Source organism: Cupressus sempervirens, chromosome 3 (assembly GCF_028749045.1).
Source record: "Cupressus sempervirens isolate cs-2001-9-10 chromosome 3, ASM2874904v1, whole genome shotgun sequence".
Taxonomy (NCBI): domain Eukaryota; kingdom Viridiplantae; phylum Streptophyta; class Pinopsida; order Cupressales; family Cupressaceae; genus Cupressus; species Cupressus sempervirens.
The window spans coordinates 502,011,236-502,036,706 of NC_143120.1; positions in this window are offsets into that span (position 1 = coordinate 502,011,236).

Sequence of the window (25,471 nt, forward strand, 5' to 3'; positions counted from 1 at the left end):
GACATCTAAACATGCCTTATACATTCTTATTCACTAATATCTTCTTTTCTGTGATAACATACATGTATATTACTAGCATTATATTAGTCTAAATTACACAGTGACATTGTAGAAAAAAATACATGGATAATTTATATCTATGTGCTAGGCACATAAAATGCTTAACAAAATGCTAATATAGTGATTGGAGGATATGCATAAATTGAGTTTTTACAATGTGCATGGTTAACCTTCTTGGTCATGTCAACTATCTTGAGAAAGCACTCAAACTTATCATTAACTAATGTATTTTTGTTGAGCTTGCATGTCACATATGAATAGAGGCTTAAGATTATTTATGTATTAAATTTTTTTTGGTTTTTACATCTTAGAAATGTTGTTTCTTATTTTATTCTATCAAATGTTAATACAAATATTTGGTAGGTGGGGTGAGGTTCCAAGGATAAGGAGATTGAGATTCATATGATAAGTAGATTTATGAAAGATATAAAAATTAAAAGGATCCTTGGTGTAGTTAGATTGAAGACCAAAAAATGATACATTTTTTTGTTTCTTTACAAGATAGCATTTACATAAAGAGGAGGAAAATGCAAATTTGGAGAATTTTCTTGAGATATGAAGATGACTAGATATATTTTAGATGTAAACAATTACTCAATGATGTAGACGATGAGATATATACAAGATTGTTGCAAGAGGAAATTTCATAGGAGATGCAAATCATTTCCAAACCCGTCCCAAATTTTTGTATATTTCTTGACCTACTTGTTTCCTTCTCTGTTATTGCCATACCCTACACTTCAAAGTAGCTATTTCCTAATTCTAATGCATCAGAGGTTTCAGATACATAACTTTAGCCAACTAAGTTTGTCCGCAGATTTTTGTTGATTTGATTATCTGAGTATGGCCTTTACTCTTGACATTAGTATGAGGATTTAATATGTATTGGAGGTTTTTCATGCTATAGTTATTTGTCATATTTTCCCTGAGAATTATTTCCTACAAGATAGAAATGAGGCCTCTTGCGTGATGTGTTGATCCTCATATTATGTGGCTTACAGTTTCTACTATCTATGTAAACTATGTTGCCACTACACCTGATGAGATCATTTTGATAATTCTAAATTTTACTTGTAAGTTCTATGATGTTTCTATATCTAAATTGACTTCTATCTGTTGGCTTGTGTGTTTTTGCATTTCAGTTTTCTTAGTGATATTGGATAGCAAGATGGATATCAAGGAGCTCTTCTATCAAGCTAGAAAGGAGAGGTTTATTTGAAGGAAACATCTTCCTATCATACATATCTTCCCTTGACTAGGTTCCTAACTTCTTATGGGTAGCTATAATTGATGAAGATCTATCCATCTTAAAAACCATCTTAATTATTTATGAGAAACCATGGGAAGGATGGATTGAGACTATTTGGTATTTTCATTTGAATCATACTACAATATTGTGGCAAAACTAGATGGGATATTATTGTGATTAGACAATTTTTGTAACAAATAACCATATGACCATTACATTGATCGTAAAGGGTGTGTTTTTTTACATGTGCAACAACCAACTATAAAAGTTTCTTCTTTTTTTTAAGTATCTTATTTGCAATATATTAGTTGAAGAATGAGATTTCCTATGCTTCTCTTTCCATCATCAGTGGATGAAGAAATCGTGCACTCAAAATAGTTTTAAATCCCACTCCATGAGAATAAATGCATGTTATGTAAGGCTATGCAGTGCTTGAAACAATCACTAAAGTCATATTCTATAAGGTGAGAAGATTAAATTCATTTCTATCTCAAAATTTTAGACAACACTAACAAGTTTAGATGTTTGTAAAAAACCGCAAAATTGAGAAATAAGACACGCCCCTTAAAGATTCTTCAAACACTTGAAAATCCCACCAAAACCCTCTCATACAGCCTTTTATAACAACCTAACAAAATACTACAAAATCAAAGAAGAAGTGAAATTCAAGAAAATAATAAAATAAGATGGCATGCATACCTAATGCACAACTTGGTTGTACAGAGTCTCTATAACATTCTACCCATGGCAACTTCTTTAATTATGAAACCCTGCAGTAGTGAGAAGTGAAGAGTGTAAAGGTGAAGCTATAGTTGTGCACCTTATGAAAAAAATTCTTAAGAAGAAGAGATGAATCTTATATGTAATATGAAAAAGAAATAGTGTTTGAAGAATTTTATTTAAAAAGTACAAGATACAAGATTCTTTTATTATGAATAACAACCTTAAGAAGAAGAGGAGTAAACCAACCTTTGGGTTGTGGTATGAGGTAATGAGAGATTTGTTGGAAATGATTGAAAAGATCATGAGGAAAATTGTTGAAATGATCATAAGGAAATGGTAAAGAATGTTCTCAATCATTGTTTTGTAAGTGATGTCAAACTTGCTACTTGCAGGAATGACAATTGCTTTAGTGATCCAAAAACTATCAAGTGGTTGATTGATAAGGAGGAGACAATCAATAAGTTGTAACTAGAACACCTAGAGAAAGGTTGAAGTTATGATGTTGAAATGAAGTAGAAGGATCAGCTAAGCCATTGATGAAAAAGTGTATTGATGACAGACACAGAGAATAGGCACATTGAAATATATCAAAAATGTAAGGTTTTAGCTAAGACATCTGTAAAGCCTAACTAAAGTTCATTAGAGAGAGGGAGTCGAGCAAGCTAGTAGGTTCCAAATAGATTCCTAGTTAAAGCCGAGCGAGTGAACTTCAAGTGCCAAGTAAAATTTAGATGTTAAGTAAACTTCAGATGCCGAGTAAACTTCAGATGCTGAGTGAACTTCAGATGCCGAGTGAACTTCAAGTGCTAAGTAAAATCAAGTGTCGAGCAGAAACAGATGCCGAGCATCAGAAAACCAATAGTGTCGAGTAACACAGAGATGTCGAGCATCCGTAAATCAATAATGCCAAGTTGCTGCATTATTTTGAAAATCGAAGATTCACCAGATCCAAGCCGACAAGGTTGTTGTCTAAAAATCTATGAATTAAATGGAAGATAAGAATGATCAGCTGGTGGCACAGAACACCATGTAGAACATTTTTGGAGATTACAACTGGAGTCTAGACGAAGTTTCTAGATAAGAGCAAGATATAGGGTAGATACATTGTATCCTACCTAATCCATTTGAAAACCTAAAGTTGGAAAGGGAGAATCGAGCGGTAAAGGAAAACTAGATTTCTATTTAAGAAGGCATAAGGTCATGAAGCAAAAAGAGGAGAAGGTGGTCGAGCATAAAAGCATGAAGTGTTGAAGGAGGTGTTAAGGAGAAAGAGAGCACGGTTACTTTGTTTTGATAAGAAGACCCCAGATATGAGTGCATTGGCATGATGAGTAAGAAGACTCAAGGAGACGAAGCTTGAGAGGAAGACAAGCTGTCAGAGCTAAAGTGATTAAAGCCAAGCAAAAGGATAGAACTAAAGAGTGACATGAAATCTGCAAAGTATGTTGTAAGTTGTATCAGATCAACATTTCATTATTGTTACTCTTTAGCAATTGTAACAGTTAGTTTAAATCCTATGGACTTAGGTTGGTTTAATAACCATCAGATAAATCCTTTAACAGGGTGACATTCCAAGTGAATATTCTAAAGTCCTTTGATCAGGCCCATTCTTAACAGTTTGGTGAAATCCTCTAACAAGGTCACATTTAATAGTGTGTTGTAAGCCTTTAACAAGGCAGGCTTTTAACAGGGCATCACTTTAGAAGAGTGAGAATCAAGTAGCATGTTACTGGTGGTTTTTCCCAAATTGAGTTTCCACGTAAATCATTGTGTCATATGTTAATCTTACATGTTTTATTGCTGCATGTTGATTTACTATAACTTGCTAATATGGTTGAACTAAGTTTGGATGGATGAAAAGTGTATGGATTCATTAAAAATCGTGAAAAAGTACTATTAGGACATTTGGATGTTGGATAACTGATTCACCCCCCCCCCCCCCCCCCCCCCCATCCCCTCTCAGTTATTCTAAAGAATTCTAATTGGTATCAGAGCTTGACTGTTGTTTTAGTTTAAAGGGATTATAAGCAAGAAAGATCAAAATGTCTAAGAGAGAAGTCCCCAAGCTCAACAAAGACAACTTTGTTGCATGGAAAAGTTTGATGAAGCTACATCTTGGATCCATAGGAGATTATGCCCAAAATTCAATTATTACTGAACATGTTCATCCAATTGGTACTCTTACTACAGAAGATATGAAAAAAAATCAAGAACACAATCAGACAATGCTAGAAATTGCCTCTGCACTCAACTATGCTGAATTTGATGATATTAAAGGATGTGACACTGCATTCAAAATGTGGAAAGCCCTATCAGACATCTATGGAGGAGATTAGAATGTCCAAAGAGCAAAAAGAGAAAGCCTCAAAGGGAAGTTTGATGATATGAAAATGGAGGAAAATGAGAATGCTGCTCAGTATGGCACAAGAATAAAGGAAGTGGTAAGTGCAATAAGATGTTTGAATGGTCAATTGGATGAATATATTGTTAATAGTAAGTTCTTAAGAACCTTGCTCCCTATCTATGCTATTAGATTATCTGCAATACAAGAACTAAGATGTGTACCAGGAAACAATCTAAGTTTTGAAGGTATAGTGGGTAGACTCATTGCATTTGAGTTATCTAACTTTGACAACTACAAACCTGAGAATGTTGAATCTGCTTTCAAGGCCAAGCTATCACTGAAAGATGCTGAATAGGTAAAATCAAAAAAGGGAAGAAAGATGAAATATGTGTCCAGTGACAGCAGCACTGATGAGGAAGATGTGGAACAATTGGAAGCACTACTTGCTAGAAGATTTCACAGAGGAAAAGGAAAATTCAAAGGTAAGATGCCTATTATTTGTTTTAATTGCAATGAAGTAGGTCATATTGCTGCTAGATGTACACAGAAAAAGGATTACAAGGAAGGCAACAAATACAAATATCGAAGAGAAGACAATAAGAGAGATTACAAAGACAAAGGCAAGAAGTGTTATATTGTTGAAGAAAATTCTGATGATAATGATGATGAAGTTGTGTATGTAGCCATGAAGGACCTATCTAATGAAGAAGAGCCTACAGCACTGGTAACATGTATGAACAAGAATGATAGATGGATCATAGATAGTGGATGCACACATCACATGACAGGAGACAAAAGTAAGTTTGTTAACTTTACTCAGTATGATGGAAATAGTGTTAGATTTGGTAATGATGCTCCATGTCAAATAAAAGAAAAAGGTTCCATTAAGCGTAAAGAACAAATTTCATGTGATAATGCATACTATGTTGAAGGATTAAACTACAATTTGCTAAGTGTCTCACAGTTAGGCAATATAGGATGCAAAGTAGAGTTTGGAAATAAAACTGCAAAAATCTATGATACTGATGTTAAACTGATAGGAAAAGGAGATCAAACAAGAAGTAATGTGTTTTACCTTGATATGGATGATGTCTCTTGTTTTGTTGCAAAAATTGATGATGAATGGTTATGGCACAAAAGGCTATGTCATGTCAACTTTGACAATCTAGTCAATATTAGTAAAATGAAGAAAGTCAGAGGTTTACCAAAATCGAAGAAGCCTGGTAATACCATGTGCAAACAATGTCAGCTAGGAAAGATGACAAAGTCAAGTTTCAAAAGCAAAAACTATATATCTAAAGAAGTACTTGAGTTAGTTCATACTAACTTATGTGGTCCAATGGAAGTACAAAGCTATAGAGGAGATAAATACATAATGTTGTTTGTTGGTGACTATTCCAGAATGATGACTATTATGTTCTTAAGACAAAAATTTGATGCCTTTCAAATGTTTAAGTGGTATGTGGCTAGAGTTGAAAAGGAAACAGGAAAAAGCTTGAAATTCCTGAGATCAGACAGAGGTGGTGAATTCACATCAAAAGAATCCGAGATATTTTGTAATGATAAAGGACTCAAAAGACAAACCTTAGCTCCCAAAACTCCCCCATAGAAAAAAATTTCTGAAAGAAGAAATGGATATGTGATCAACTGTGCCAGAACATTAATGATGGAAAAGACTGTTGCTCTAAAATACTGGAGAGAAGCTGTAAGTGTAGTTGTTCATACACTGAACCGAGTGCAAGTCAAGAAAGGTACAAATACAACACCTTTTGAATTATGGTATAGTCACTCACCCAATGTAAAACATTTCAAAGTGTTTGGTTGCAAGTGCTTTATTCTTAAAGATGCTAGAAATGGAAAATTTGATGCAAAAAGTGATGAAGGCATATTTCTTGGTTACTCCACTAGAAGTAAGGCATACAAGTGTTTGAATACTAACACTAACAAAATTGTGGAAAGTGCAAATGTAAAATTTCATGAGCATACAGAAGTCCAAGTTGAAGAACCAAAGAGAATGAATGATTACAGAACTTTTGTGTATTCTTATGAAGGAATGCCTGTCAATCAAATTGAAACTCAACAACAAATTTCAGTTTCAGTCCAGTGACAACCAATGAATGTCGAGCTGCATTAAGAAGCTGAGCTGCAGAATGAGGGAAATGCACAATCTGATTCAAAAGTCAGTACACATGAAATAGATGAAGAACAACCTGACAACTCAGTACATAGTGACCCTAAATCAGAAAGATCAAACATGGAAACAAGGACAGAACCAAGATTATCCAAATATGTAAAAAGACATCACCTTGCTGAACAGATAATTGGTGACAAAGATACAAGATCAATGACAAGGAATAGACTAAGACATGAATCATGTCTGATTAGCAAATCTGAACCTAAAACAGTATATGGTGCATTACAAGATGATGACTGGTATAAAGCTATGGAAGAAGAGATTGATCAAATAAAGAAGAACAAAACTTGGAGTTTAGTTCCCAGACCAGTTGACAAAAATGTGATTGGCACCAAGTGGATATTCAGGAACAAGCTAGATGAGAATGGTGAGATTACTAGAAATAAAGCTAGACTAGTATGCAAGGGTTATGCTCAAGAAGGACTAGACTATGGGGAAACATTTGCCCCCATTGCTAGAATGGAAGGAGTAAGAACTTTACTTGCATATGCTGCATATAAAGATTTCAAAGTTTATCAGATGGATGTAAAGTATGCTTTTCTAAATGGTATACTAGAAGAAGAAGTCTACATTGAACAACTAGAAGGATTTTTTGATGAGAACAACAGGGATATGGTTTGTAAATTACATAAAGCACTCTATGGTCTAAAACAAGCACCTAGAGCATGGTATGAGAGACTTCACAAGTATCTAGTGCAAATAAGATTTGAAAGAACATATGATAACAACAACATGTACATCAAAGCAAAAGAAGATAAGGATATTATTGTATTTGAAATCTTTGTGGATGACATAGTGTTTGGAGGAAAGGAAGTGCTTTGCAAAGGCTTTGCTGACAAAATGAAACATGAGTTTGAAATGTCTATGTTTGGAGAGATCAATTTTTTTGTGGATTGCAAGTACATCAACTAAAACATGGTATATTTGTGACACAATCAAATTATATCAAAGAAATACTCAAAATGTTTGGATTAGAGGAGTCCAAACTAGTCAGCACACATGGCGACAGGAAATAAGCTATCCAAAAATGATGAATCAGCTGAAGTCAATCAAACAATGTACAGATACATGATTGGAAAACTATAATATGTTGTACATAGCATACCAGACATAGCATTAGTAGTTGGAATAGTGGCTAGATTCTCTGCTAATCCCAAATAAAATCATCTCATAGCAATAAAAAGAATAATGAGATATCTTAAAGGAACTAATAACTTTGGTCTATACTACAAAAAGAATGGAAAGTCTGAACTCAATGCATATACAGATGCAGATTGGGGAGGCAACGTTGATGATAGAAAAAGTACAAGTGGAGGTGCATTATTTTTAGGTAAAAGGCTAGTTACTTGGACTAGCAAGAAACAAACATGCACATCCCAGTCCACTGCAGAATCAAAATATGTAGCAGCTGCAGTCAATTGCACAAACATTGTGTGGCTCACACATCTATTGAAAGGAATGAAAGAAGAGGTAACAAAATCTGTGATATTGTATTGTGATAATACAAGTGCTATAAACATATCAAAAAATCTAGTAATGCATGCAAAAACTAAGCATATTGCAATCAAGTATCATTATGTGAGAGAATCGGTAGAAGACAAACAAGTGAAGTTGGAATACATTCACACAAAGGAACAAACTGTGGATATCTTCACTAAACCATTGCCCAAGGATACTTATGAATATCTTAGAGGCAAGTTGGGGGTCATACCCCTAACTCAAGTAGTTTAAAGCAGCAAGGATGCTGCCCTACATCAATAGGAACAAATCATTGAAATATTAGAAGAATGATGCAGAAGATGACAGCAGGAGCAAAAACTCCAAATTAGTCACAAGCATGGTGACAAAAGGAGAAAACATGAGATGCAAAGGTTATATTTTACATGATAAAGATGCTACATCTTTGGCATTTATGTCAAAGAGGGAGAAATATGCAAAAACCTGATCAATACAAAGCAAGAGGGAGATATATATGAAAGAAGGAGATTAATAAAGAAACTGAAAGATATATATGAGATCAGTAGTAAAGATGCAGCAGCCAAGAAAAGTAGCACACAATAGCAAACAACGTATACAATCTTGGTGGTAACTAAGTTGATTAATTGATCAGTTTGGTTTTGCCATCAATGCCAAAGAGGGAGATTATTGGAAATGATTGAAAAGATCATGAGCAAAATTGTTGAAATGATCATAAGGAACTAGTAAAGAATGTTCTCAATCATTTTTTTGTCATTGATGTCAAACTTGCTACTTGCAAGAATGACAATTGCTTTAGTGGTCCAAATACTATCAAGTGGTTGATTGACAAGGAGGAGGCAATCAATAAGCTGTAACTAGAACACCTAGAGAAAGGTTGAAGTTATGATGTTGACATAAAGTAGAAGGATCAGCTAAGCCATTGATGAAAAAGTGTATTGATGACAGACACAGAGAATAGGCACATTGAAACATATCAAAGATGTAAGGTTTTAGCTAAGACATCTGTAAAGCCTAACTAAAGTTCATTAGAGAGAGAGAGCCGAGCAAGCTAGTAGGTACCGAACAGATTCCTAGTTAAAGCTGAGCGAGTGAACTTCAAGTGTCGAGTAAACTTCAGATGCCGAGTAAACTTCAAGTGCCGAGTAAACTTCAGATGCCGAGCGAACTTCAAATGCCGAGTGAACTTTAGGTGCCGAGTTAAATCAAGTGCCGAGCAGAAATAGATGTCGAGAATCAAAAAACTAATAGTGCCGAGTAACACAGAGATGTCGAGCATCAGTAAATCAATAATGCCGAGTTGTTGCATTATTTTGAAAATCGAAGATTCACCAGATCCAAGCCAACAATGTTTTTGTCTAGAAATCTATGAATTAAATGGAAGATAAGAATGATGAGCTGGTGGCACAGAACACCATGTAGAACATTTTTTTGAGATTACAACTAGAGTCTAGACGAAGTTTCTAGATAAGAGCAAGATATAGGGTAGATACATTGTATCCTACCTAATCCATTTGAAACACTAAAGTTGGAAAGGGAGAATAGAGCGGCAAAGGCAAACTAGATTTCTATTTAAGAAGTCATAAGGTCATGAAGCAAAAAGAGGAGAAGGTGGTCGAGCATAAAAGCATGAAGTGCTGAAGGAGGTGCTAAGGAGAAAGAGAGCACAGTTACTTTGTTTTGATAAGAAGACCCCAGATATGATTGCATTGGCATGATGAGTAAGAAGACTCAAGGAGATGAAGCTTGAGAGGAAGACAAGCCGTCAGAGCTGAAGTGATTAAAGCCAAGCAAAAGGATAGAACTGAAGAGTGATCTGAAATTTGCAAAGTATGTTGTAAATTGTATCAGATCAACATTCCATTATTGTTACTCTTTAGTAATTGTAACAGTTAGTTTAAATCCTATGGACTTAGGTTGGTTTAATAGCCATTAGATAAATCCTTTAACAGGGTGACATTCCAAGTGAATGTTCTAAAGCCCTTTGATCAGGCCCATTCCTAACAGTTTGGTAAAATCCTCTAGCAAGGTCACATTTAACAGTGTGTTGTAAGCCTTTAACAAGGCAGGATTTTAACAGGACATCACTTTAGAAAAGTGAGAATCAAGTAGCATGTTACTGGTGGTTTTTCCCAAATTGGGTTTCCACGTAAATCATTGTGTCGTGTGTTAATCTTGCATGTTTTATTGCTGCATGTTGATTTACTGTAACTTGCTAATATGGTTGAACTAAGTTTGGATGGATGAAAAGTGTATGGATTCATTAAAAGTTGTGAAAAAGTATTATTAGGATATTTGGACCTTGGATAACTTATTCACCCCCCCCCCCCCCCTCCCTCTCAGTTATTCTAAAGAATTCTAAAAAGATTCACCTCTAGAGGGGGAAAAGATACAAGATACAATGATCATACATATTACTAATAAACAAGATCAAGCTGCAATTGAGGTGCCACAACAAGATGTTCCTTCTACACCACTAAAAGAGAAGACTTTGAAGCTATATATAAATACAAAAACCAAAGGCTCATTCTATCGTGAAGGATCCCATATTTCCTTACAATCCTCTTACCACATCCTCAAAGACCATTTGGTTGGCTAAAGAAGTGAAACCAAGAAAGAGAACTTATATAAAAGAGGAGCATGTGGATATGTTGGTTTTAGGACAATCTTTCCATAAGGAAGAATTAAGACGAGTTGCGCAAAGGATGTCATATGTCACAAAAGATGACATCGATAGATGGAAAACATAGGTTGTTGTTTCACATCCTAGGGTGAATATATCAAACATTACTCTTGATGGTTATGTTATGGATGAGGTTAATTTGGGAGAACCCACAAGAGAAGCTAGGAAGGCATTGGCAGCTTTGGGTTTGAAACAATTATTAAAATACATAGATTGGGATAAGACTCATATCCAGGATTTAAAGAAGAAATATCAAGTTTTGAATAATTTCATTTAAAAGGTATTATTCCTAAAAAATTAATATTGTTCCTTGATCTCTTATCAAATCAATGGATCTCGCTAAGCTTACACCACACAAGGCTAAGTATTTTTGTTCCTATCATCATAGTAATAGTTGCATTACATTTCAAGCATTTATTTTAGGATCTTATAAAAAAAAAAAAGATAGACATTAAATACACCCATGGATCCACCTCTCCACTTAATTATTTTAAAATAATAAAAATAAATGATGTGTATCTAAAGATTGTTTGTCTTTCCCATATCACATCAAATGATGAAATTATACATGAAAAAAGAAACCAAATAATACAACATTGATAAGTTGGTTCTTCTAGAGCATACATCTCTAAGAATTCCTACATCATCCATGAAAAAATATACTCTAGAACATGTACCTTGTAACCCATGTCCTTTGGTAAATTGGGCTATCTCATCTATGTAGGGACTGCAAGATTATCAATGGAAAAAATACACCTATTTCAACCTAAAATATGAAGAAAAAAATGTTATTGTATGATATGTGTGACAAAATATTCATATTCATGTGGATATGTGTGACAAAACATAACAAAAAAGGTTCCAGACCTATGAAAGTGACATCATTTTCCCATCTTCTAGTGCATGTCATTTTTTGTCGCATCCAAAATAAGATTTTGCCACTCTAAATCAAGAATGCATGTAAATCAACATTTTATAGGGGAGAGATCGGGAAGCGCTTGTTCAATTTTCAAACCTGGCGTTAGGTGAGAAATCTTAGGGAGGTGGATCTCAAAATCTTGGCACGTAGGAAGGTACCCAGGCTGACTGTGGAAAGGAGGACTTTGGGGTTGGGGTCCCACATGATGCCAATGGTACCTAGCATGTGCCAAAATCGCTATCCAAGGTGGATAGACCAGGGAATCTCCTAGTGAAATGGGCCTCACTCTTTGGTGTTAAGCCTTCAGGTAAGTCCTCTTTCCCTCTAGTTAAGATTGTGTCAGGTCTAGAAAAGGGATCATGCACGATTGCCATTCCAGATGGAATTATTGACCACAGCATAGCTACGATGGCTGCCACACTTTTGGGTAAGTTTATGGGTCAGAGACCAAACATCAATGTTGTCTGGTCCTTTACTTCGAAGAAATGGAGTCTGAAAGGGTAGGTCAGTGTTACTGCTATGGCCAAGGGGTTTCTTTCTTTTGAATTCACCTGTAAAGAGGATATGGTTGACATCCTGTGTAAAGGACCCTGGACCATTGGAAGAGCTACCCTGGTGCTACAAAAATGGTCCTCCAAACTGGATTTAAATTAATCATTCTTTTAGCAATCTCCAGTATGGGTTAGACTCCATGAGCTACCCTTCAAATTCTGGAGTGAGGATGTGTTTTTGGGTGTGGCTAGTTCTTTTGGAGAGCTTCTCTCCATAGACCCAACTACTACTTCTAAGAGTAGGTTGACCTATGCAAGGATCTGTATAGGTGTTAGAGAAGGGGATGATTTTCCTGAAGTGGTGTGCTTTCAATCCAAACTTGGCACTCATATTCAAAAGTTGGATTATGAGAGTGTCCCATTTAGATGTTACCATTGTTTTAAGACAGGCCATAAAGCTTTTCAATGCTCGAAAGAAAAGTTAGTTAAGAAGCAAAATTGCTCTGTGGCTTCTCTTGTTAGGGTCAAGAAAGTTTGGAGAAAAAAGACCACCATCCAAGGCCAAAAGGGTCTGCTTTCGGCTAATATTAACGAGGTAGAAGTTTCAACAAAGGTAAATCAAATGCCACTATCTAAATCAACTTTCCCTCAAGGCACGGAAGATAAGATAGGTTCTCAGGAAAAGCTGTCAAAGCTGGCTTCGATCTCCTCTCTCGTCTTTAGGGAGAAGCAAACTATTGTTCAATCCCAACTGACTGAGGGTGCTCTGGCAGAGGGAAGGTGTGTTTTTGGAGTTGAGGAAGGAAAGAAATCCCCACAGTAGGTTGCTCAGGTAGCGGTGTTGTTAAGGTCTCCTCGTTCTAAGGGAAGGCTGGCCCCGGCTCCCTTAGAGGAGGAAATTGATAGAGTTGACAGGGATATTATCGTCTATCAAGACCTAGAAAAAAATCTTGTCTCCTCTTTAGCTGGAGGGAGCACAGGAAAGTTGGATTTATTGGTTAAGGAACTAGACCAGTGGGAGGTTCTTCCAACCAACCCTAAGACTACCCTCAAGGCTTTCAGGTCGTTGAATTTTTCCATGAAGAGCGAAGTTCTTCTTTCCCCAAAGCCCAGGAAGAAAAATATTAGAGGACCATCTCAAGCTTCTCCAGTGGAGACTAGAAGCAGCTACAAACCGAATGTGGGCTCAGCAGCCAAAAGAGGCAAAAGATCTGAGAAGGAAGCCAAAGATGAAGAGACCAGAAGAAGCTTGGCGAATGGATGCCAAAGAACTCTTTAGGAGTGTTCCAAGAATTTATCATGAAGATCATATCATGGAATATCAGGGGCCTTAATGGAGACCATAAACAAGAAATTATCAGGAACCTAATTAGAGATCAGAGACCAGACATCTTGATGATCCAGGAAACTAAGATGAAAAAGGACTTTTTGGGGAAGATTAAGTTTAGCAACTTTATGAGTGGGGAGGCTTTGGACTCTGATGGTGCCTCTGGGGGTTTGCTGACCCTTTTTAATACCAAAAATTTTAGAATGGAAGTGGTCTACAATGATGGTAATATTTTTTTGTGCAAAGTTTTTCATTTCCCTTCCAATGATTGCTAGTTCCTGATGAACTTATATGCTCCTAACAATAAGAGAGAAAGAAATAATTACTGGACCAGAGCAGCAATTTAAAGAAAGAAATTATTATGGGTGACTTTAATACTCCGTTGTTGGATGAGGAGAAGAAGGGAGGTCTGCTCTCGGACTAGGAAAGAAAAACTAACCTTGCAAACTTCATTAATGGTCTGGCTTTTTTGGATATGGACCTCATGGGAGGTGCTTTTACTTGGTCAAATAAACACATTGGTCAGGACTATATTCAGGTCAAACTAGACAAAGCTCTTATTGATCCCAAATGGCTAAAGACCTCCTCTTGCAAATTAGCTATTTTTCCTAGAGTAGGTTCAGACCACTCCCCTATTTCCCTTTCGGTTATTCCTATAGGTCCCAAAAGGCCTCCCCCTTTTTGTTTTGAAAAAATGTGGACCTCCCACCCTGACCTTTAAGACAAGATTAAGCTCTGGTGGAATATTGATGTGGAAGGCACAGCTATGTACAGGGTAGCAAGAAAACTTAGCAATGTTAAAAGGATGGTTAAAGCTTGGAACAAGTCTGATTTTGGCCATATTTTCTTTGAGAAGGAAGTCCTAACTGACAATCTTTCTGCTATCCAAACCTCAATTTAGGAGGAAGGGTATGACGAGTTAAACAGGGAGGTTGAGTTGTCTATCCTATCATATTTACACAATATTATCAGTAAAGAGGAGAAGTTCTAGAGACAAAGATCTAGGGTAAACTGGCTCAAAGAGGGAGATCAGAATACAAAAAAATTTCATCTCACCACTCTTAAACACTATGCTAACAATAGAATTACAGGTTTAAAGAAAGGACAGGGATTGGAGACCAAGGATGAGGAAATATCATTTGAGGTTGTTTCTTTTTTCTCTTGCCTGTTGTCTTGGGATCCTTCACTTTCCAAAGTGGATCTGGATGACATTGTCTCTTGTATCCCTAAGGTCATTCTTCCTCACCATAATAAACTTATGTGTGCCATTCCCTCTGAGACGGAAGTTAAAGAAGCTCTCTTCTCTCTACTAGCTGATAAATCCCCTGGCCCTGATGGCTTCTTGTCTTTCTTTTTCCAAATGTTTTGGCCTATTTTGAGGAAGGATGTGGTTCACGCTATTCAGGAATTCTTTGGGGCTAGAAGCATTCTTAAGGAGATAAACTCTAATTTTTTAGGTCTCATTCCTAAAATTCTTGGAGCCAATTCCTTGGACAAGTTTAGACCTATTAGTCTTTGCAATTCTTTCTATAAGATTATTTCAAAGGTTCTTACTTCTAGGATGCTCAATCTCCTCCCACTGATTATATCTCATCAACAAACTGGTTTCGTCCTGGGCAGACAAATTTTAGACTCCATAATGATGGTACATGAAGTGATTCACTCCGTGGAAGTGGGAAAAAGAGAAGGGATGCTTCTTAAACTGGACATTTCTAAAGCCTATGACAGGGTCGACTGGTCTTTCCTAGATAGAGTGCTCAAGGCTTTTGGGTTTGATGACAAAACTTGTAAGCTAATATCTCAGCCAGTGACTTCTTCGTCTCTTGCAGTTTTAGTGAATGGATCCCCCTCCAATTTTTTCAAACCCTCTCGTGGCCTTCATCAGGGGGATCCTCTTTTTCCTATTCTCTTCATTATCTTGGTGGAATGTTTAGGCAGACTTATTGAGAAGTATAAGAAGGAAGGGAGATTCAAAGGTTTTAAACCTTCTTCTATAAGTGCCCCTTTTTCTCATCAGCAATTTGTTGATGATACCATTATGGGAGGGGAGGCTTATGTTAAGGAGGCTAAGGCTATGAAGGACATCTTGGATATCTACTCCAAAGGGTCAGGGCAGCTCATCAACTAGGATAAGAGCTATGTTTTCTTTATCAACACCCCCAAGGATAGACAGAAGAAAATCTCCAGAATCTTGGGATGCAATGTGGGGAAGCTTCCCTCTACCTATCTTGGGCTTCCTTTGGGCACGAATCCTCCTAATTCTTTTCGGAATGACATTATGGACAGATTTAGTAAGAAGCTGGTTGGTTGGAAAGGGGCTTCTCTTAGCCAAGCTAGAAAATGCCAATTGGTTAAATTCACCCTTCAGAACTTGCCTGTCTATGCTTTAAGCCTCTTTGTGATCCCTATGAAATTTGCTAAGAAAATGGGAAAAAATTAGAGAGACTTCTTATGGACGGGGGCTGAAAAGAATAAAAGGTATCCTCTTGTTGCTTGGGAAAAAGTTTTCCTCCTTAAGAAATACGAGGGTCTAGGCATCAAGAAGCTAACTCACCTCAACAAGGCTCTTTTGGCTAAGCAAATATGGCGTATCTTTAGCAGCACAAGGGAATGTAGAGACATTATGGAAAACAAGTATATTAAGAGACCCTCTAAATAGTTTACCCTCTTCAACGAAGATATCCCAAGAGGATCTGCTATTTTGAATGGTTTTTTAAAAGCCAAGGACCTGGTTGATTCTAGAGTTTTTTGGAAACTAGGAAATGGGGAGGATATCCAATTTTGGTCCGATAGCTGGCTCATTCAGGGCCCCCTTATGAACAACCCCATCTATGAGGTCTCGATGAATGACTGCATCAACCATTTTAGGCAGAAAGTTAGTAACTATAGGAATGACCAGGGATGGATAGACCTTTCTGCCATCTCTGAAGATCTTAATCCTATTATGATTATGCTAAACTCTATGGCCCTAAATAACAATAGGGAGAAGTTGGTCTAGGGAGATAATGCCAATGGGAAATATACTGTCACCTCTGGGTACTCAGCCCTTTAGAGATTAAAAGAGATTCCTCCTTGGTTGAGGACTTGAATTCCTAGCCTCATTCCAAAAATTAATATGTTCTATTGGCTAGCTCTACAAGACAAAATCCTTACCCGGGATAACCTCATAAAAATAGGTCATATTATGCCTAGCAGATGTGAGTTATGTAAAGATTAGACAGAGACTGGCAATCATTTGTTCATTCCTTGCTCTTTCTCCAGGTTGGTTTGGGTTTCCCTCACCCAGGACCTGGGATTCAATTGGCATGTTCCTTTTAACCTCCTGGATCTCTTCTATCAATGGAAGTGTATGTTCAATGGGTCTCAACTTCAGGAATTAAGTTCCTAGATCCTGTCTCATTTCTGTTGGAGCATCTGGAAGAAGAGAAATAACAGAATCTTTAGAGATAAAGAGGAGCTAGCTAAAGTGATAGGAAAGAAAACTTTTGCAAACATAAAGGAAAACTATTCAGTAAGGAAATGGGGAGATATTGAATTAGGTGGTAGAAAAAAAGAGAAGGCAAAAGACAGAAAGATGAAAAGATAGGAAGCCAAATGGCTTCTCCCCCTAGAAGGATGGCATAAAGCCAACTTTGATGGAGCATCCAAGGCAAATCCTAGCTCTTCAGGAAGTGGAGGCATAATAAGGAATGAAAATAGTGATGGGATTGTAGCTTTTTCCCTCCCGCTGGGTTATCAAACCAACCACTTTGTGGAAGCGAATGCTGTGTGTAATGCTGTCAAACTAGCTTTTGAAATTGGAGTCACTAATCTTTGGCTTGAAGGGGACTCGAACAACATAATAAAATGAATTAATGGCAACTCTCAGCCATCATGGTCGATAGCGAATCTTATTGATGAGACCCATGAGACTCTAGCCAAATTCAGTAGAGTCCACGTCACTCATATTTTTTGGGAAGCTAACCCAATCGCTAACAAGTTTTCTAATATTGGGGTTGGCGCAAGCCAAATTATGACATGGAATCCTAGAAATACTTTTCTAGCAAAGGTTAAAAGCTTGATCGATTTGGACAAGATCCAAGGAAGTACGGAGAAGATCAACTTGCAATTATGAGAATGAAAGGATTAAGGGAAAAGGGTACTTCCCAAAAAGTTAACACGGGAAATTGTAATTGTTGTAATTTATTACAGACTAGTCGACATGCTTTGTGGGTTGTTTATTACATTTACAATAGGAGCAAAAAAAGGGTTAATTCTTTTTGCATTATGCTTAGTTACAAAGGATCCAATCTATTGCAGTCTGAGGTGCATATGAGAATTGAGGGTGCGTAGAGTGCAAATATGGTTGGCAAAAGGTGTAGAAAGGAGCCAGTGAGTGAAATTCAAAAATGGAAGAGCAAGGACAAAGTTTGGGAGCAGCTGGATCTGGGCGAGATTACCAGATACATAAAAAAATTGTATGGCTTTGATCAGGAGGTGACCAATAGTATGATTGGTTCATGGAAGGATGGGAGAGTGAAGGTGAATGGGGTTTCTTTCATGATCACTGAGGAGGTGATTTCGACCATTTCTAAAATCCTGATTGAGGGTTTTAAGTTTTTCAAGGACAAGAAGCTCTCAGCTAATGTTGTGCAAGATTTTGTTAAGAATGAGAAGGAACTAAAAGCCCTAAAGAAGATTGACACGTACTATGTTCCTGAAACCATGAAGAAACTATGGAGGTATTTTCTGAGAGTTGTTATAGAGTATATTACTTTAGACCCTAGGTTTGATAGGGCTCATACCCACCACTTTGTTCTTTTGAATCATTTTTGATACAGCCGTAAAATTTATTTTCCTTTTTACTTGTTAACTTATTTGAGCAAGGGGGTGGTTAGCTTCAAAAAGAAGCCCTTTGAAAACCCTGTGTTGCATGAGGGGCTCTTGTTGCTTATTTATGAGCATTTTAAGGCTCAAACTATAAGAAAGGATCCCCCTCAAACTAAGAATGTGACCTTTGGTAGCTCCAGCTACTCTTCAAACTTAGATGACATTCAGAGCTTTAGCTCTGAGGATGATGTGATTTCATCCGCTGATAAAAAATCCACCCATTAGGTCAAGAACTCACTTTCCTCCATACCCCCAGCAGAAAAAGTCCTAGGGATCATGGGCAGAAGCATCTTGTGAAAGATGTAAAGGATGATAGCAATGAGGAGGAGGATGTGGAGATGACAGAGGAGGAAATGGAGATGCAAGAGGAAATAAAGGAGGATCAGGAGGGAAGAAATGCAAGAGGGAGGGTTTGGAGGAGGAGATTATGCAGCAAGATCGGGACTTGTCTTCGTTGCCTCTTTCTCCTATCCATATCCATGCACAACCTGAGGAAAAAAATTTGGATTCTGAGAATGAGGGTAGGGAGGTGCAGGTAAATAACAGGAGGAAAGCTTGGAAAAACTTTAAAGGCAAGACCTCAAAAATGGGCATTTTTAGAGAGGCCATGATCCCATAGGTCCTTGCAGATAACCAAGAAGAGATGAGGCTTGAAGAACTCATTGACCCGACTATTGTGGCTATTTCAAACAAAGCTAGGGAAATCAGGCTGAATCTCTTGAATAATGCTCGCAATAGCATGATTGATAACTTTAGATCAATCAAGTGGATTTTCCATGAGCTGGAGGAGGTCAAAGAGTAGGTGGGTCATATGGAGAATAACAGGAATGGAGTAGACTCTAATAAAAGAGATGACAAAGGTGAGAGGCTTAGTCTGGTGGAGAGAAGGATCAACACCCTCAAAATCTACAACCATAATCTCTCCAATTAGATGATTTTGATGCTAAGCTCCATTAACAGCAACATCATATCCTTAACGGGCTGGATCAAAGACAGAGTTATGAAGGATGATGAGGATGGAAAAGACAACGAAGAAGCCAGAATGGGGGTCAACACCGCAAAGGAAAACATCAACAATGGTAAGGACCAGAAGGATCAAAGGGCACTCCAGCAAGAGGTGGCGAAGAACAAGATGGCCTATGAGGCAGCTCAGGTCATGCAAGACCTAGAGAGAAAGAACGAGGACTAATCCTCTGCATGTTCTTTTGTTTCTTTCAGTGCCTTTTTTTGGCTTTTTGTAAGGGCTTTTGCCCTAGTCATTTCATGTTGTTTCTGTTCCTGGCCTTTACTATGGTTTTTGTCTGTCAGCTAGGTCTTTTGCTTATTTTCAACCTTTGAACTGGAAATTTTTTGGCTGGGCTTTTCACGCTTATTATCAGCCTTGTTAATGTATTAACTCTTGAGTTTTAGGGTCCTTGTAAAACCTGTTTATCTAATCAAAAACATTTTATATGCATGGACAATAGGTGGAGCTGAAAAAATACACCATATTTACATTTATTTAATAGGTCTATTAAGTTTTTAAAATTATAGACCATCATGAATGTTAAAACTCTAGTTGTTATGGCCAAGAGAATGTCCTTCCCAAGCCAAGACATAAAAAGTCTTGATTTGCTTGCATGTTGAGGACATTACCCCTACCTATAAGAGTCAAAGTTACAATGTTTGTGATGGTCTATAACTTAAAATACCTAATTAAATACCTCTAACAAAAATGAAAACATGTTGCATTTTTCAGCTCCATCTAATGTCCTATGCATATGAATTGAGATTTCATATTGAACTATGGCCTCCTTCTACTTTTCTTGAAACCAAGAGATTGACATAGTTAGTTGTCATGCAATCATAGGCTAATGTTGAGCTTCACTTAGTTTCGAGAATAGTTTAATGGCCAACCACATAAAGGTGGAGGCTCATTTGGCCCCAGCCCCCCAAACATCTAAATTCCCTGTTAACATCTAAAATCCATTCATTCTATTAATAAAATGTAAAGATTCATGAATCATCACATGATAACATTCATTAACATATAAGTTTCATTAGAATATTCACATGAACATTAAATCCTAAGATTCTTTATAACATTCACATGAACATTCAATGGAACATAATTAAAACATCGAGACATAAACATCAGTCATTATAAAATAAGTTACATAAATGAGAATCATTTCTTTTTTGTCTTTTTTTCTTTTTTTGTCCTCCCCTATATTGTTGTAGAGGCATATCCATGTCATTATTGACATTTCTTCTCACTCGTGGACATGATCTCGTTATTCTTTACAAAGGTGGGTCATCTACAATAACACATAAAAGGTTTAATTTTTTTTTTTAAATGAAACTTTAAAGAACAGAAGTGTAGTGCTCTTTACCTTGTCCAACCGCATCATCTTGCCTGATAGCTTGAACCTCAACATGCTCATCAGGAACAACCTCTACATTCACTGCAACTGCAATAGAAGATGTTTTCTTAATTCCAACACATATTATAGTTACATTTGTATTATTACACCAAATTAAATTTAAAATATTTACTTGTATTAATAATTCAGAAATCAAAATTCAAATAGAAAATAGATACCTTCAATACTACAATGCACATTTGAATCGATGCCTCCATGGTGCTCGGATGGTGTATCACGATTGGCAAGTTGCAATCCTATAATGCTCGGCCAAGGGATCCAAAAGAATTAACCTAAATTTTTGCTAAGTTTTCCAAACTCTTTTTTTTTTTAAAGAAAGAATAACATACACGTCAAACATAAAGTAGTGAAAGCATTAACATATAATCATACAGAAGCAAACATAATAGATTACATTCCTTAAGGATCCCAAGACGTTGAGTCACATTTAAATTTAATTAATACTAAGTCTAATAAATAACACATCCACATGAAAGAATAATTAGAAGTCCAAAGTCCATTTAAATAATATACAATGTTTCAAATGCCATTTGGCAATGAAGTTTAGAATGCTCAATCATCCACTATACATGTCATAGGGAATGAAAGGCTAAAAGAATATACATTTATAAAAATAGATTACATCATCCCTTTTGGATCCATGAGACAAAGTGCAATACAATAAGTGAAACCATCCATCATAAAGAAATAACCATTCATAATAATACACAAGAATAGAATGAAAGGAAATGCAGACAAAGAAACTCCAGCCACGGCAACAACAGACAGATCTCAATGGTAAGAGTAAAAAGCACTACCACCCGACCACATGGTAACTCAAAAAGGCCCACTCCCACTGCGCTAAGGAGATAGTCTCAAGTCCCAAATAGGATATCAATCCAAATATCAAAAGTAAACTCTAAGTCCAAAAAACCCTAAAAGTAATCTAACTGAAAGGTTCCAAGGTAAATTGACATCTAGACCCAAAGGCAAACATAGACACATAGGAAATCTATACTACTAATGGGCAAGTGTCATCACACAAATCAACACTAGGGTTACCCAACTAGTCTTTTAATCCTTCGTCCCCCTAGAGAATCTATGTGGAACTAGTATCCTTTCATACAGACAAGGCATACTAACAAGTTAACTCTAAGGTTAACTTACTAGTCTTTTAATCCCTCGGCCCCTTAGTGACTTTCTATGGTACCAATATCTTGTTAATTCATTTTAAACCCATTTAATGAAATTTTATCACTTATTAAATCACTTACAATGGGTTACCTTGGCAACAACTTTGGGCCCTGACCCCCATTGCAAGTCACTTCCCAACTTAACATACAGATTACCTACCCTAGGGTCATAAAAGTATAAATCAAAGAATCACAAATTTCACCTTAGCCCTATACAAGTGACTAGAAAGCATCAAAAGATAATTCACAATAACACATCAGTTCTCTATGAGCAACTGGAAAGCATCCCAAAATGTTGATCAAAGACTCAAAATGGTTAAGTCAAGTATGCCATACATTCACCTCAGCTTCACACAAGAACACTAGAAAGCAATAATGAATAATAAATACAAACTCATCATAAAGCATACCAAACATAGTACCATGGTTGAGTTTAAAATATCAAGATCAATTCATCATAATATCACAATCACAGAACTCCCAAATCTCTAGTAGACATCCTAAAATTGGTCAAAACTCTAGTCAACCCAAACCCAAAACACAGACAACATACAGATAACTAAGTGTAGGTTGCATAGTTTGGTTTGATTTTGAAAATATATCGTTGAGTTAAATGTAAGGTTTCAGTTTTTGTTTCAATGTATGTTTCAAGTAAAAGAGATTCTCAGTTTACCCTACAAATTAACCCATTCATTGATTCAAAAAAATATAGAATTACACCCATTATATTTTAAGTCAATTTCCTAAAAATAATCTAAGGATAATTATTTATTTAAATTATTCAAATAATACTTATTAATTTTTAAATAAAATAATTTACAATTTTATATAAAAATCAGAGTCATTAACAATAATTAAATAAATTTACAATTCTATTAATTTACCTTCATTATCAATTAGACTTAATTAAATTATATTTGATTAAATTAATATAATAATAAAAAATATAATCATTTATTAATTATTTATTAAATTTTTAATTATTTATTAAATTTATAATTATTTATTAAATTTATAATTATTAATAAAAATATTAATAATTAATAATTTAATATTTAATTATTTAATAAAATTAATAATAATTAAACATTTTAATATTAAATATTTATTAAATATTAATAAAATAACATTTTAAAAAACTTTAATATAAAATAAAGCTGGCATGTTTATTAAAAAGGCATGTTGGCCTTTGACCTGTGACTGCAGGCCTGACTACTGCTGCAAGCAGCATTAAATGCTACTGTGGTCAGCAGTCTGGCCTACTGTCACAACCATTATGGTAGGCAAGGTATAGCTAGGGGGGTGTGGGGATTTCACCCCTTCCAAAGTTATGATTTTTTAATTTTTTTATATAATTTTTTTATTTTAAAAATTATTTATAAATTTTTTTTATAAAATTTAATGAATATAAATTTTAAAGAAACAAATTTTATTATATTTTTTTAATAGTAATTTTAGCATAAATCTAATAGGAAAAATACAACCAACTGGTCAAATTCTCTATTTAAATTTTCCTTTTAAAAAAATGTCAAAACCCTTCTCAGCTTACTATCTAATTTGCAAAATTACTGGACGAGGTTTCTAAGATATTTCAATCTCTACATATACAAAAGAATTAACATGCATATTAGAAATTAACAACATTGAGATCACTTGTCAAAAGGAATTATTCAGATAGCCATTTCACAAACATGAAGAAGACCAAAAAAGGAACAACATAATTAACTTTGCGAATGAATCACAAGAATCTACCTAGATTCTAATGCTAATAACGCTACACCCAGAAAGATTGTGAGAGAAATTTCTCCTCTCAAAACCTTCTCTCTTCCAAAATTTTCTTCCTCCAAAAATTTGTCATCCCTCAAAAATGAACCCTCAATTGTGATAAGGAGCTCTCCTAAAATCGAGCCACTAATTGTGTGATCACTCGAGAGGACTCCTTTCTTCTCAGTCTTTAACTCTTCATTAAATTTTCTTTATCTTTTTCATGCACGTTTATTGAAATATAAAATATCTTAATTAAATTCACTTGACTTCTCTTTTTAATTAATTTATTAAATTTTAATATCATGCACACTTTATGCAATTATTAAACTTTTAATAAATTAATATCTTTTCCATGCTTTAATTTATTTTCAAAACGTTAATTGATAAAATATTTATTAACTTAAGTAATAATAAATATTTATTAACTTAAGTAATAATAATATTTAGCATTTATTCAAAAATGGACTCCTAAATATATTATTATTAAATTAAATAAATATTATCACATTCTAGAATTAAACTTATAATTTTTATCTTTAATTCTTTTATCTTTAATTAATTCTCCAAATTAATTAAATATAATTAAATATTAAAATATCATAATAATTTCCTTTGATTTAAATCATTAATTTAATCATTTAATTTGACTTAATTAATAGAAAAATCACTAAGGACTTATAGGACAAAATACAAAAACCCATCAGAGAAAAAGACATGCAAGATCAAACTAAAGGGTTATAATCACAAACTTACATCATACAACACATTCAGAGGGTAAACAACTCAGATACTTGTCCTAATTTTCTAGGACAAATGGGTTTAAAGGTTAGGATTTGGATTTAAGAATTTATCTCCCCTCTCTTACCATTGAGATAATGCGATAGGGTATGCCCATCCTGGCAATTCAAGGAAGTTGATACCTAATACCTGCAATCTACATAAAATTCATGCATGTACAAACACATATATACTAAGATAAACAAGCAATGGCAGGAAGTGGTGCATCATGTAGATCCTAACTAGCAACTGACTACGACTCCCTCCCCTAACCACATCAGAAATGTCATACATAAAGAAAATATACATGCACACCATACACATGCAATATGGGGTAAGTATCCATAGGAACACACATGTGATAATCCATCTAACTAATCATCATCAATAATTGAAATCATTGTAATAATCATCATGCATACATGAAGTATAAAGTACCAAGTAATCTCATCAAATAATCAACTGAATGTGAAACAATATCTAATAATCTCAAAATAATGTTACTAATAATCAAGCATAAAACTGGCCTAAAAGAGTTCAGCAATGATAGCAAAAATGTAAACTAGGGGCAGGCAAGTTACAAATGCAATGTAAATAATTAGTGCATTTATCAACAATATATACATATAAATACAAGATAAATACTGAGAAATTTTAACCATTCATTTTAATACATATAAATATATTCACTTTAAAGTGTTAAACAAATATATAATCATTGTTTCCTTACTTAAAACAAATATAACAACTTATATTTTTGGAACTTAATATCAAATACTATAATTGCTAAAGTATTCAATTTGAAATAAAAATCAATTGAATTATTTACCTCATTGATAGATCCCTCAAAAGAACCTTGTGCACTCATTGCTCAGAGTCATTCAGTTACAGTTGTATAGCCTTGTCTGTAGGCTATTTTCTTGTCCTCTTCAAAAGTTGTTTTTTAAACTCCAAGGCCTACATTTTTGTTTGGTATCATGAATTTTATTTGTAATCA